This window comes from Triticum urartu, chromosome 2, assembly GCF_003073215.2.
Source record: "Triticum urartu cultivar G1812 chromosome 2, Tu2.1, whole genome shotgun sequence".
NCBI classification, from domain to species: domain Eukaryota; kingdom Viridiplantae; phylum Streptophyta; class Magnoliopsida; order Poales; family Poaceae; genus Triticum; species Triticum urartu.
Window position 1 is genome coordinate 712,379,882 of NC_053023.1, and position 13,309 is coordinate 712,393,190.

Genomic DNA, 13,309 nt, shown 5'->3' on the forward strand with positions numbered 1-13,309 from the left:
CTGCGTTGGTTTTCCGAAGAGGAAAGGGTGATGCAGCAAGTAGCGTAAGTATTTCCCTCAGTTTTTGAGAACCAAGGTATCAATCCAGTAGGAGGCTACGCGAGTCCCTCGTACCTACACAAACAAATAAATCCTCGCAACCAACGCGATAAGGGGTTGTCAATCCCTACACGGTCACTTACGAGAGTGAGATCTGATAGATATGATAAGATAATATTTTTGGTATTTTTATGATAAAGATGCAAAGTAAAATAAAAGCAAAAAATAACTAAGTATTGGAAGATTAATATGATGAAGATAGACCCGGGGGCCATAGGTTTCACTAGTGGCTTCTCTCAAGAGCATAGTATTTTACGGTGGGTGAACAAATTACTGTTGAGCAATTGACAGAATTGAGCATAGTTATGAGAATATCTAGGTATGATCATGTATATAGGCATCACGTCCGAGACAAGTAGACCGACTCCTGCCTGCATCTACTACTATTACTCCACACATCGACCGCTATCCAGCATGCATCTAGAGTATTAAGTTCATAAGAATAGAGTAACGCCTTAAGCAAGATGACATGATGTAGAGGGATAAATTCATGCAATATGATAAAAAACCATCTTGTTATCCTCGATGGCAACAATACAATACAGTGCCTTGCTGCCCCTACTATCACTGGGAAAGGACACCGCAAGATTGAACCCAAAGCTAAGCACTTCTCCCATTGCAAGAAAGATCAATCTAGTAGGCCAAACCAAACCGAAGAGACTTGCAAAGATAACCAATCATACATAAAAGAATTCAGAAGATTCAAATATTGTTCATAGATAAACTTGATCATAAACCCACAATTCATCGGTCTCAACAAACACACCGCAAAAGAAGATTACATCGAATAGATCTCCACAAGAGAGGGGGAGAACATTGTATTGAGATCCAAAAAGAGAGAAAAACCATCTAGCTAATAACTATGGACCCGAAGGTCTGAGGTAAACTACTCACACTTCATCGGAGAGGCTATGGTGTTGATGTAGAAGCCCTCCGTGATGGATGCCCCCTCCGGCGGAGCTCCGGAACAGGCCCCAAGATGGGATCTCGTGGATACAGAAAGTTACGGCGGTGGAATAGGAGGAAGGAGTACGTCGGTGGAGCAACAGGGGGCCCGAGGGTGGAGCGGCGGGGGGGGTAGCGCGCCCCCTACCTCGTGGCTTCCTCCTTTATTTCTTGACGTAGGGTCCAAGTCTCCTGGATCATGTTCGTTCCGAAAATCACGTTCCCGAAGGTTTCATTCCGTTTGGACTCCGTTTGATATTCCTTTTCTGCGAAACTCTGAAATAGGCAAAAACAGCAATTCTGGGCTGGGCCTTGTCTCGATCAATCGTACACTAATCATACACGCAAATGTGTATGATCAAGATCAAGGACTCACGGATATCACAACACAACTCTAGACACAAATTAAAATAATACAAGCTTTATATTACAAGCCAGGGGCCTCGAAGGCTCGAATACATAAGCTCGAAAACACAAGAGTCAGCGGAAGCAACAATATCTGAGTACAGACATAAGTTAAACAAGTTTGCCTTAAGAAGGCTAGCAAAGATCGAAAAGGCAAGGCCTCCTGCCTGGGAGCCTCCTAACTACTCCTGTCGTCAGTCTCCACGTAGTAGTAGGCATCCTCCTGGGCTCCGACATCTGGTTGCATCAACCGGAAAGAAGAAGAAGGGGGAAAAGGGGGAGCAAAGCAACCGTGAGTACTCATCCAAAGTACTCGCAAGCAAGGATCTACACTACATATGCACATTATCAAAGGAAGGTATGTGGACTGGGCTGCAGAAATGCCAGAATAGAGAGAAGGCCTAGTCCTATCGAAGACTAGCATCTTCTAGAAACCACCATCTTGCAGCAACCGGAGGGAGTAGAGTAGCATAAAGTAAAGTAGTAGAAGTGTTATCAACCTCGGCCGGAGATCCTTTCTCGACTCCCTGCGAGAAAGCAATCCCAGAGCCATACTATCCAGTTATCATCACAAACCAATTCTCATCACCATCCAGTTCTCATCCCAAGTATCCAGTTCTAGTTGTATCGATCGGGATACAACTCCAAGTGTCCGTTACGGTAGGACAGGCTATCGATAGATGTTTTCTTCCCTGCAGGGGTGCACCAACTTACCCACCATGCTCGATTAACTCCGGCCGGACACACTTTCCTGGGTCATGCCCGGCCTCGGCTAAACAATACGCCGCAACCCGACCTAGACTTAATAGAGAGGCCAGCACGCCGGACTAAACCTATGCCCCTAGGGGTCATGGGCCATCTCCCCGGGAACTCCTGCATGTTGCGTGGGCGGCCGGTGAGCAGACCTAGCTACCTCCTTCAACAAGGCGGGCGCTTACGCAGTCCAACCCGGTGCGCGCCGCTCAGTCGGTGACTTCTATTAAGCTTCGGCTGATGTATACGACGCAGAACGCCCATACTATGCCCACGTGATGGTTAGTGCTATCAGGCCAGAGGCCTCTCGGATCAAATATCCAAATCGTAGTGTATTAGGAACACGCGGTAACAAGCAGAGACTCATGAAAGATGTGACCCCGTTGCCCTGTCTCGAGGACTTGCGGCAAGGGCTAGGAATGCCTGGCCACGCCTTGTAATTATCTCGCGGGCACCCTCCAGGTCAACCCGACTCCACATCACTCGCAATTAAGCTCGCGCGGGTACCCCTCAGGGTCGACCCGTCTTTCCAAGTAACAGTGGTAAAGTCCAAGTATTCGTGTGTCCAAACATCAAGGGGAAAACCCGAGGAATCACCCCCGATGAATTCCACTAGATGTAATCATCAAGGTGAACGTAGGAGGAATCACCCTCGATGTTCACACTTGAGGGGTTGCACGACAGAGCCGTATCGGAAGTGGTTAAGGCAGAATCACCCTCGATGACCACGACCGAATAGCTACACTACAGGGCAACATCAGAAGTGCTAATGAGGGCTCACCCCCGGCACTCGATAGTAACCCAGTAGTGTCCAGCAACTAAGGGGAAAGTGATGTGCGGTGTCGGGGCCTGGTCTTCGATCCTGTTGATCGGGTCTTCGATGATGAAGCAGGGGCAACAAGGACAAGGTGGGGGTCACTGATGGATCACTAACCAACCTATACTAAGCAGTTTAGGATAAACAGGTAAGATACAATAGCAGATACAAAAGCAGGCTATGCATCAGAATAGGAGCAAACGGCAAAATCTTATGCAAGCATGAGAGAATGGAGTGGGAAATATCGGGATGATCAAAGAGGGGGCTTGTCTGGTTGCTCAGACAAGAAGGAGGGAGGTCGTCGGTGACGTAGTCGATCACAGCGGCATCGGCAGCCGCCACGGGGTCTACCGAAGAGAAGAGGGGGGAGAAACAGTAAATATAAAGCAAACGTAGCATCACAAAGCATAACATGGCAATACGCGATGCTAGGGGGTGAACTAACGCGATACTACACGTTGCAGACTAAGGGGATAAACATCCGAGGATAAATTCCCGGCGTTAGGCGGATTCCGGAGAGAGGAAAGAGGGGGAAAGTTCCATGTTCAACATGCTAGGGGCATGTGACAGATGAACGGACCGCGTATTCGGATTCGTTGGATTTTTCTGAGCAACTTTCATATAGAAAACATTTTCATCGGAGCTACGGTTTAATTTCTATGAATTATCAAAGTTTTAGGCATTTTTTTAAAATTTATTTAATTATTTAAATTGAACATTATCCAGAACAGTGAAAGGTGATGTCAGCATGACATCACCATGACGTCAGCAGGTCAAACCCAGCTGACCAGAGTCAAACCTGGCCTATGGGTCCAGTGGGACCCACCTGTCATAGACTAAGGCTAACTAACAGGGTTAATTAGATTTGTTAATTGATTAGGTTCATTAAACATAATTAATTAATTAATTAATTAATATTTTATTTAATTATTATTATTATTTTAATTCTTTTTTTAAGGGGGCGTGGGGCCCCAACGTCAGTGGCACAGGCCACGGGCACTGGGCGAAACGGGGTGGGCGCCCGCCCGAACGGGCTCGGGCGTGCGGTCACCGGCGTGGCACTGGTGCCGAGGTGTGGAGGCGGCCGCGGGGAGGGTGCTCGTCGGCGGGCGCGGTGGGGCGCCGGTGCGGACGCGCAGGCAAAGGCGAGGCGGGTGGAGCGCATAGGTGCGACGAGCGCGGCCGGCGGGGCACGTGCAGCGGGAGGCGCGGGGCTGGAGGGCGGCAGAGCTGCGCAGAGCTCCGGCAGGCAGCGGTGGTGCATAGGAGCAGCGGCGCAGTCAGGAGCGGAGTTGGGCGCGACAGGGGCGATGGGTAGCGGAGGGCGGGCGGCTCCGGCGACCAATTGGTCAGCCGAGAGCGGCTACCGGGAGAGGGCGACGGCGCGCGTCGAGGAGAGGTTGCCTTTGGTGCGGGCATGGCCAGAGGTGGTCTACGGCGGCGCCGGCGTCGAGGCCAGAGGCGCGGCGAGCGAAGCAGGGCGCGGGGGTGTTACAGGCCTCCGGTTAGTAGGTTAGGCCCAAAAATAATATAAATGTGGATAATAAAGCCCAATAATGTCCAAAACAGAAGATAATATAGCAAGGAGCAATCAAAAATTATAGATACGTTGGAGACGTATCAAGCATCTCCAAGCTTAATTCCTGCTCGTCCTCGAGTAGGTAAATGATAAAAACAGAATTTTTGATGCAGAATGCTACTTGGCATAATTTCAATGTAATTCTTCTTAATTGTGGTATGAATATTCAGATCCGAAGGATTCAAGATAAAAGTTCATATTGACATAAAAATAATAATACTTCAAGCATACTAACTAAGCAATTATGTCTTCTCAAAATAACATGGCCAAAGAAAGTTATCCCTACAAAATCATCTAGTCTAGCTATGCTCTATCTTCACCACACAAAATATTTAAAGCATGCACAACCCCGATGACAAGCCAAGAAATTGTTTCATACTTTTGACGTTCTCAAACTTTTTCAATCTTCACGCAATACATGAGCGTGAGCCATGGACATAGCACTATATGTGGAATAGAATGGTGGTTGTGGAGAAGACAAAAAGGAGAAGATAGTCTCACATCAACTAAGCGTACCAACGGGCTATGGAGATGCCCATCAATAGATATAAATGTGAGTGAGTAGGGATTGCCATGAAACGGATGCACTAGAGCTATAAGTATATGAAAGCGCAACAAAAGAAACTAAGTGGGTGTGCATCCAACTCGCTTGCTCACGAAGACCTAGGGCATTTTTAGGAAGCCCATCATTGGAATATACAAGCCAAGTTCTATAATGAAAAATTCCCACTAGTATACGAAAGTGATATCATAGGAGACTCTCTATCATGAATATCATGGTGCTAGTTTGAAGCACAAGTGTGATAAAAGGATAGTAACAATGTCCCTTCTCTCTTTTTCTCTCATTTTTTTTGTTTGGGCCTTTTTTTTCTTTTTTATGGCCTCTTTTTTTCGTCCGGAGTCTCATCCCGACTTGTGGGGGAATCATAGTCTCCATCATCCTTTCCTCACTTGGGACAATGCTCCAAAAATGATGATCATCACACTTTTATTTTCTTACAACTCAACAATTACAACTCGATACTTAGAACAAAATATGACTCTACATGAATGCCTCCGGCGGTGTACCAGGATATGCAATGAATCAGGAGTGACATGTATGAAAGAATTATGAATGGTGGCTTTGCCACAAATACAATGTCAACTACATGGTCATGCAAAGCAATATGACAATGATGAAGCATGTCATAATAAACGTAACGGTGGTATGTTGCATGGCAATATATCTCAGAATGGCTATGGAAATGCCATGATAGGTATGGTGGCTGTTTTGAGGAAGGTATATGGTGGGTGTATGATACCGGCGAAAAGTGCACGGTATTAGAGAGAGGCTAGCAATGGTGGAAGGAAGAAGGGTGCGTATAATCCATGGACTCAACATTAGTCATAAAGAACTCATATACTTATTGCAAAAATCTACAAGTTATCAAAGCAAAGTATTACGCGCATGCTCCTAGGGGGATAGATTGGTAGGAAAAGACCATCGCTCGTCCCCGACCGCCACTCATAAGGAAGACAATCAATAAATAAATCATGCTCCGACTTCATCACATAACAGTTAACCATACGTGCATGCTACGGGAATCACAAACTTTAACACAAGTATTTCTCAAATTCAAAACTACTCAACTAGCATGACTCTAATATCGCCATCTTCATATCTAAAAACAATTATCAAGCATCAAACTTCTCATAGTATTCAACACACTCATAAGAATTTTTCTTTTACTAATCTTGTATGCCTATTATTGTTAAAGCAAACTACCATGCTGTTTTGTAAGACTCTCAAAATAATATAAGTGAAGCATGAGAGACCATTAGTTTCCATAAAAGGAAATCACCACCGTGCTCTAAAAGATATAAGTGAAGCACTAGAGCAAAAACTATATAACTCAAAAGATATAAGTGAAGCACATAGAGTATTCTAATAATTTCCGAATCATGTGTGTCTCTCTCAAAATGTGTGTACAGCAAGTATGATTGTAGTAGACTAAAAATCAAAGACTCAAATCATACAAGACGCTCCAAGCAAAACACATATCATGTGGTGAATAAAAATATAGCTCCAAGTAAAGTTACTGATGGAAGTAGACGAAAGAGGGGATGCCTTCCAGGGCATCCCCAAGCTTTGGCTTCTTGGTGTCCTTGGTTTATCTTGGGGGTGCCGTGGGCATCACCAAGCTTAGTCTGTTGCCACTCCTTGTTCCATAATCCATCAAATCTTTCACCCAAAACATGAAAACATCACAACACAAAACTTAGCAGAAAATCTCGTGAGCTCCGTTAGCAAAACAAAACAAAGACCACTTCAAGGTACTTTAATGAACTCATTCTTTATTTATATTGGTGTTAAACCTACTGTATTCCAACTTCTCTATGGTTTATAAACTCTTTTACTAGCCATAGATTCATCAAAATAAGCAAACGACACACGAAAAATGGAATCTGTTAAAAACAGAACAGTCTGTAATAATCTGTAACTAACTTAAACTTCTGCAACTCCAAAACATCAGCCAAAATAGGAAGACCTAGGAAATTTGTTTATTGATCAGAAGCAATTGGAATCAATATTTTATCATGTTCTGGTGATTTTTAACAATTATTTTCGTGAACAGAAAGTTTCTGGAATTTTCTGCAGGATCAAATAACTAACATCCAAGAAGATCCTATAGGTTTAACTTGGCACAAACACTAATTAAAACATAAAAACACATCAAACCAGAGGCTAGAACAAAAATTTATACCTAAACAGAAGCAAAAAGCAAAAAACTAAAAATAAAATTGGTTGCCTCCCAACAAGCGCTATCGTTTAACGCCCCTAGCTAGGCATAAAAGCAAGGATAGATCTAGATATTGCCATCTTTGGTGGGCAATCCATAAGTGGCTCTGATGATAGATTTATATGGTAATTTTATTTTATTTCTAGGGAAGTGTTCCATGCCTTTCTTTAATGGAAATTGGAATCTAATATTCCCTTCCTTCATATCAATAATTGCACCAATCGTTCTAAGGAAAGTTCTACCAAGAATAATAGGACATGAAGGATTGAAATCTATATCAAGAACGATAAAATCTACGGGCACATAGTTACTATTTGCAACAACAATAACATCATTAATTCTTCCCATATGTTTCTTAATAGTGGAATCCGCAAGGTGCAAGTTTAAATATCAATCATCAAAATCACGGAAACCTAATAAATCGCACAAAGTTTTTGGAATCGTGGACACACTAGCACCCAAATCACACAAAGCATAGGATTCATGATCTTTAATATTAATTTTAATAGTAGGTTCCCACTCATCATAAAGTTTTCTAGGGATAGAAACTTCCAACTCAAGTTTTTCTTCATAAGATTGCATCAAAGCATCAACAATATGTTTGGTAAAAGCTTTATTTTGACTATAAGCATGAGGAGAATTTAGCACGGATTGCAACAAGGAAATACAATCTATCAAAGAGCAAGTATCATAATTAAATTCCTTGAAATCCAAAATAGTGGGTTCATTAATATCTAATGTTTTGATTTCTTCAATCCCACTTTTATCAATTTTAGCATCAAGATCTAAAAAATCCGAATTTTTGGAACGCTTCTAGGTAAAGGTGGGTCATATTCAGTCCCATCATCATCAAGATTCATATTGCGAAACAAAGATTTAGTAGGGGACACATCAATAACTTTTAGATCGTCATCTTTATTTTCAAAGTTCTCTGGTTTAGCGGCCATCTTATTAACTAAGGTAGCCTGCTTATCCGATATTTCAGCTATCAACTTCTCAAGACGAGCAATTTGGGATCACAAACCATCAAATTCTTTAGACATATCATCGAGCTCTTTATTCATATAACTCATAAAGCTTTTTTGTTCCTTAAGCTCATTTCTGAAGAAATTATTAAGCTCAAATTGCAAAACCATAAAACTCCTAACGTTGCTTTCGATCTCTTCTAACCATTAAGGTGAAGATCACCAAATCTAGGTAGAGCCGTTGTGACAAACAAGCAGTCCAACACACGAGCAAACAAGAGACAGGCAAAAGGAGGCAAACGGAAAAGAGAGGGCAAATAAAATGGCAAGGGTGAAGTGGGGGAGAGTGAGGGAGTCCTGGATTAGGGGGTGTTCGAGTAGCCGGACTATACCTTCGGCCGGACTCCTGGACTATGAAGATACAAGATTGAAGACTTCGTCCCATGTCCGGATGGGACTTTCCTTGGCGTGGAAGGCAAGCTTGGCGACGCGGATATTCAAGATCTCTTACCATTGTAATCGACTCTATGTAACCCTAACCCTATCCGGTGTCTATATAAACCGGAGGGTTGTAGTCCGTAGGCAATCAACTCCATATACAACAATCATACCATAGGCTAGCTTCTAGGGTTTAGCCTCCTTGATCTCGTGGTAGATCTACTCTTGTACTACCCATATCATCAATATTAATCAAGCAGGACGTAGGGTTTTACCTCCATCAAGAGGGCCCGAACCTGGGTAAAACATCGTGTTCCCTGCCTCCTGTTACCATCCGGCCTAGACGCACAGTTCGGGACCCACTACCCGAGATCCGCCTGTTTTGACACTGACATTGGTGCTTTCATTGAGAGTTCCTCTGTGCCGTCGCCTTTAGGCCCGATGGCTCCTTTGACCATCAACAACGATACGATCCAGGGTGAGACTTTTCTCCCCGAACAGATCTTCGTCTTCGGCGGCTTCGCTCTGCGGGCCAATTCGCTCGGCCACCTAGAGCAGATCGAAAGCGACACCCCTGGCCATCAAGTCGGGTTTGGAAGCTTAAACTACACAGCTGACATCCGCGGAGACTTGATCTTCGACGGGTTCGAGCCACGGCCAAGTGCGCCGCACTATCTCGAGGGGCATGATCTAGCTCTGCCTCCGGACAGTGCCCTGGAGGCCGCACACGCATCGGGTCCGACCCCTAACTCGGAGCCTATTGCGCCAATCGAGGATGAGCGGTTGGACATCACCTCGGGGGCTTCAATCTCAAAGGCGATCGAGCCGAACGCTAGCCCCGCACTCTGCATGATCCGTGACTCCGAGCATCCGGACTCCTTTCCGAACTCTGAACCCCCCGCGCCCCTGCTGATCGAATCCGATTGGGCGCCGATAATGGAGTTCACCGCCGTAGACATCTTTCAGCACTCGCCTTTTGGCGATATCCTGAACTCCCTCAAGTCTCTCTCCTTATCAGGAGAGCCCTGGCCGAACTACGGTCAATGAGGATGGGATACGGACGATGGAGAAATTCAAAGCCCACCCACCACCCACTTGGTAGCCACTGTCGACAATTTAAACGACGCGCTCAACTTCGACTCCGGAGATATCGACAGCATGGATGACGATGCTGGAGATACCGACGAACCAACGCCCATAGGGCATCGGATAGCCACCTCATCTCACGATGTGTACATGGTGGATACCCCTAAAGGAAGCAACAACGAGGAAAAAGGGGATGGGATGGGAGAACGACTCCCCGAAAAGCAATCAAAGTGTCGGCGTAAACACCGACCCAAGCCCCGCTTCGACAAAAACCCAGCCATAGAGCAGGACGAGCCGGTAGACGACGAGCAGGCCTTAGAGCAACCGTCCAAACAAGGCAACACGGATAGAGAAACCGAACATCCCTCCTCCGGCGAAAACGGCATTCCGGACGACCTCACGCCGGATAAACCTATGGAGCAGAAGAATCTCCACGAGAGGCTCGTTGCAACTGCACGCAGCCTAAAAAAGCAGAAGCGGAAGCTAAAAATAGCAGAAGATGCACTCCGGATTAGATGGAGCAAAGTAATCAATACCGCAGATAAATACGGCGACAGTCGCCGCACTAAAAGCTATCCGAAAAGAAAGGTACTGCCTGAATTCGACGAAGAGGCCCTAGAGCCCTCGCATTCCAAAATGAGAAAGCCACACGGTCAGATAGACGACCCCATAAAGCGGCAAGCGGCGCCGCACCTAAATCGGCATGCGACCCACTTAAGGATTCGCATCATGGCCCAGTCAGGTCCATTTATGGGCCAAGAAAGCAAGCTCTCGTAAGCAACGCTATGAAGCCATCATCAGAATCCGGCACACCCAAATACAGGGGCGCCGCACACCCCCTATGTTTCACCGATGAGGTCCTGAACTATGAATTTCCAGAGGGATTCAAACCCGTACACATAGAGGCATATGATGGAACAACAGACCCTGGAGTTTGGATCAAGGATTATATCCTCCACATACACATGGCTAGAGGAGATGATCTCCACGCCATAAAATATTTACCCCTTAAGCTTAAAGGGCCAGCCCGGCATTGGCTTAAAAGCCTTCCCGAAAACATAATTGGAAGCTGGGAAGAGCTCGAGGATGCTTTCCGAGCAAACTTTCAAGGGACCTATGTCTGCCCTCCGGATGCAGACGATCTTAGTCACATAACTCAACAACCCGGAGAATCAGCTCGGCAGTTCTGGAATAGATTCCTCACTAAAAAGAATCAGATAGTCAACTGTCCGGACGCCGAAGCCTTAGCAGCTTTCAGGCATAACGTCCGAGACGAATGTCTCGCCAGACACCTCAGCCAAGAAAAGCCAAGAACAATGGCCGCACTAACAAGCCTCATGACCCGCTTTTGTGCAGGGGAGGACAGCTGGTTGGCAAGGTGCAGCCCCAGCGACCCAAGTACATCCGAAATTAGTGATGGAAACGGAAAACTGCGACGCAACATGGACCATTGCTGGACTAAGGACAAAAGTCCGAAGAGCACGGCAGTCAATGCCGGATTCAAAGGCTCACGACAAAATCAGGCAAAATCGCCCCCACGGGATAACAGGGACGATCCATCCAACCTAAATAAAATCCTGGACAGGATATGTCAGATACACAGTACTCCCAGGAAGCCTGCTAACCATACCCACAGAGACTGTTGGGTTTTCAAACAATCCGGCAGACTCAATGCCGAACACAAGGGGCTCGATACACCAAGCGAAGACGAGGACGAACCCCAAAAGCAGAGCACCAGGAAACAAAAGAACTTCCCACAAGAAGTAAAAACAGTGAACTCACTTCACATAACAAAACGTGCGGCGCCCGTAAAGGTACGCACCACACGGCCCATCCCCAAAGGGTCCTGCCACTGGTTGTCAAAACCGATCATCTTCGATCATCTAGATTATTCTAGAAATATCAAGAATGTAGGCTGGACTGCCTTGATACTCGACCCAATAATTGGCGGACTCCACTTTTCAAATGTCCTTATGGACGGCGGCAGTGGACTAAACCTGATATATCAGGATACAATCCAGCACATGGGGATAAACCCAGCAAGAATCCACCACAGCAAAACCTCCTTTCAAGGGGTAATACCTGGTCCGGACACCCATTGTATGGGTTTTCTCCGGCTCGAAGTCATATTCGGCTCTGTCGATAACTTCCGCCGCGAAAAGCTGACCTTCCATATCGTCCCGTTCTCAAGTCGCTATCAAGCACTACTGGGACGCGAAGCTTTCGCTCGCTTTAACGCAATACCGCATTATGCATCTCTTACGCTTAAGATGCCCGGTCCACGAGGCATCATCTCTTTGAAGGGGAAGCACTAAAGTGCGCCTCCCCAAGCAGAGGACTGTGCGGCCGCTTTGACAGCCCCACAGCAAAATGGCCTCACCGGCCAAAAAACTTCGAAATAGGTCATTCAAGACCACGAACGCGGATAGACGAGTTCGGTGCAAAATCATCATTGATGCAAGCCTAGAGGCCACATACCCCCGCACTAGGGGCTCCACGCATATACAATAAGAGACAATAAAGCTCAATCTTATATATTTTACTTTATACTTTGTTTATTTTAAACTTTTTCGGCACGACCCGTTTTTAACTCAGTTCCTCTCTTTTACAGATGAACGTCATGCGGCGCCCGTCCAGGATACGGCACAACGGAGACACAGGCGCAGACGTGCATTAGGGACCCGTCCTAAAGGATTCTTTTTAGATTAAGACCCTGCGTAAACCTTTTTTACTGTCTCTTATTGCTACACATCCCCTGGTTTTTTCTTTTTGATATAACCAAGGAGGAGGCTGGCATCTTGGCATGTGGCCATGTCAGAATTTTTGCACGTACCTGGACACTAGGGGCTTTTTTAATAATAAAGTGTCGTTTCGCCCGCACTCATAAAGACCGAACACCTTAGGGAGTGTTCGGCGTCGCGAGTTTTGGCATTATATGCATCAGCTCCGAATCATGTCTTTGGTCAAATTTTGGGTTGCCCGGCTCCTGAGTTCGGCTACCTTACGTTCCACTCTATCGGCTAAGGTAGCACCAGGAGAACTACTGCGATTGTGCCCCGGTTCGGCCGGGCGAGCACCTCAGTAGAGAAAGCCGAAAACTGACTGTCATGATGTAGCGTGAGACTGGTCAGCCACTCGATGACCTATCGGAATCTATCGGATTCCTCCGCTTTAACGAAGGGCCACTTCCCGGTCAGGCACATACGCGCCCCAAACTCGGGCGAGCGCAGTCGCCACCAAGGGGCTACCTAAATAGTCTCACTGTCAAGCTCCTATGGCTAAGTGAAAGTGTTAAAGCATTATAGTCCTGTTGCCTGGCCCGCTGCGCCATCACCTCCTTTGTAGGACCAAGACGGTGGGTTAAGTGTGAAAATGCGTCTTCTGCGAGCACCCCCGCACTATGTGCGTGGGGGCTGAATCCAACGACTGCCATCTTTCAGAT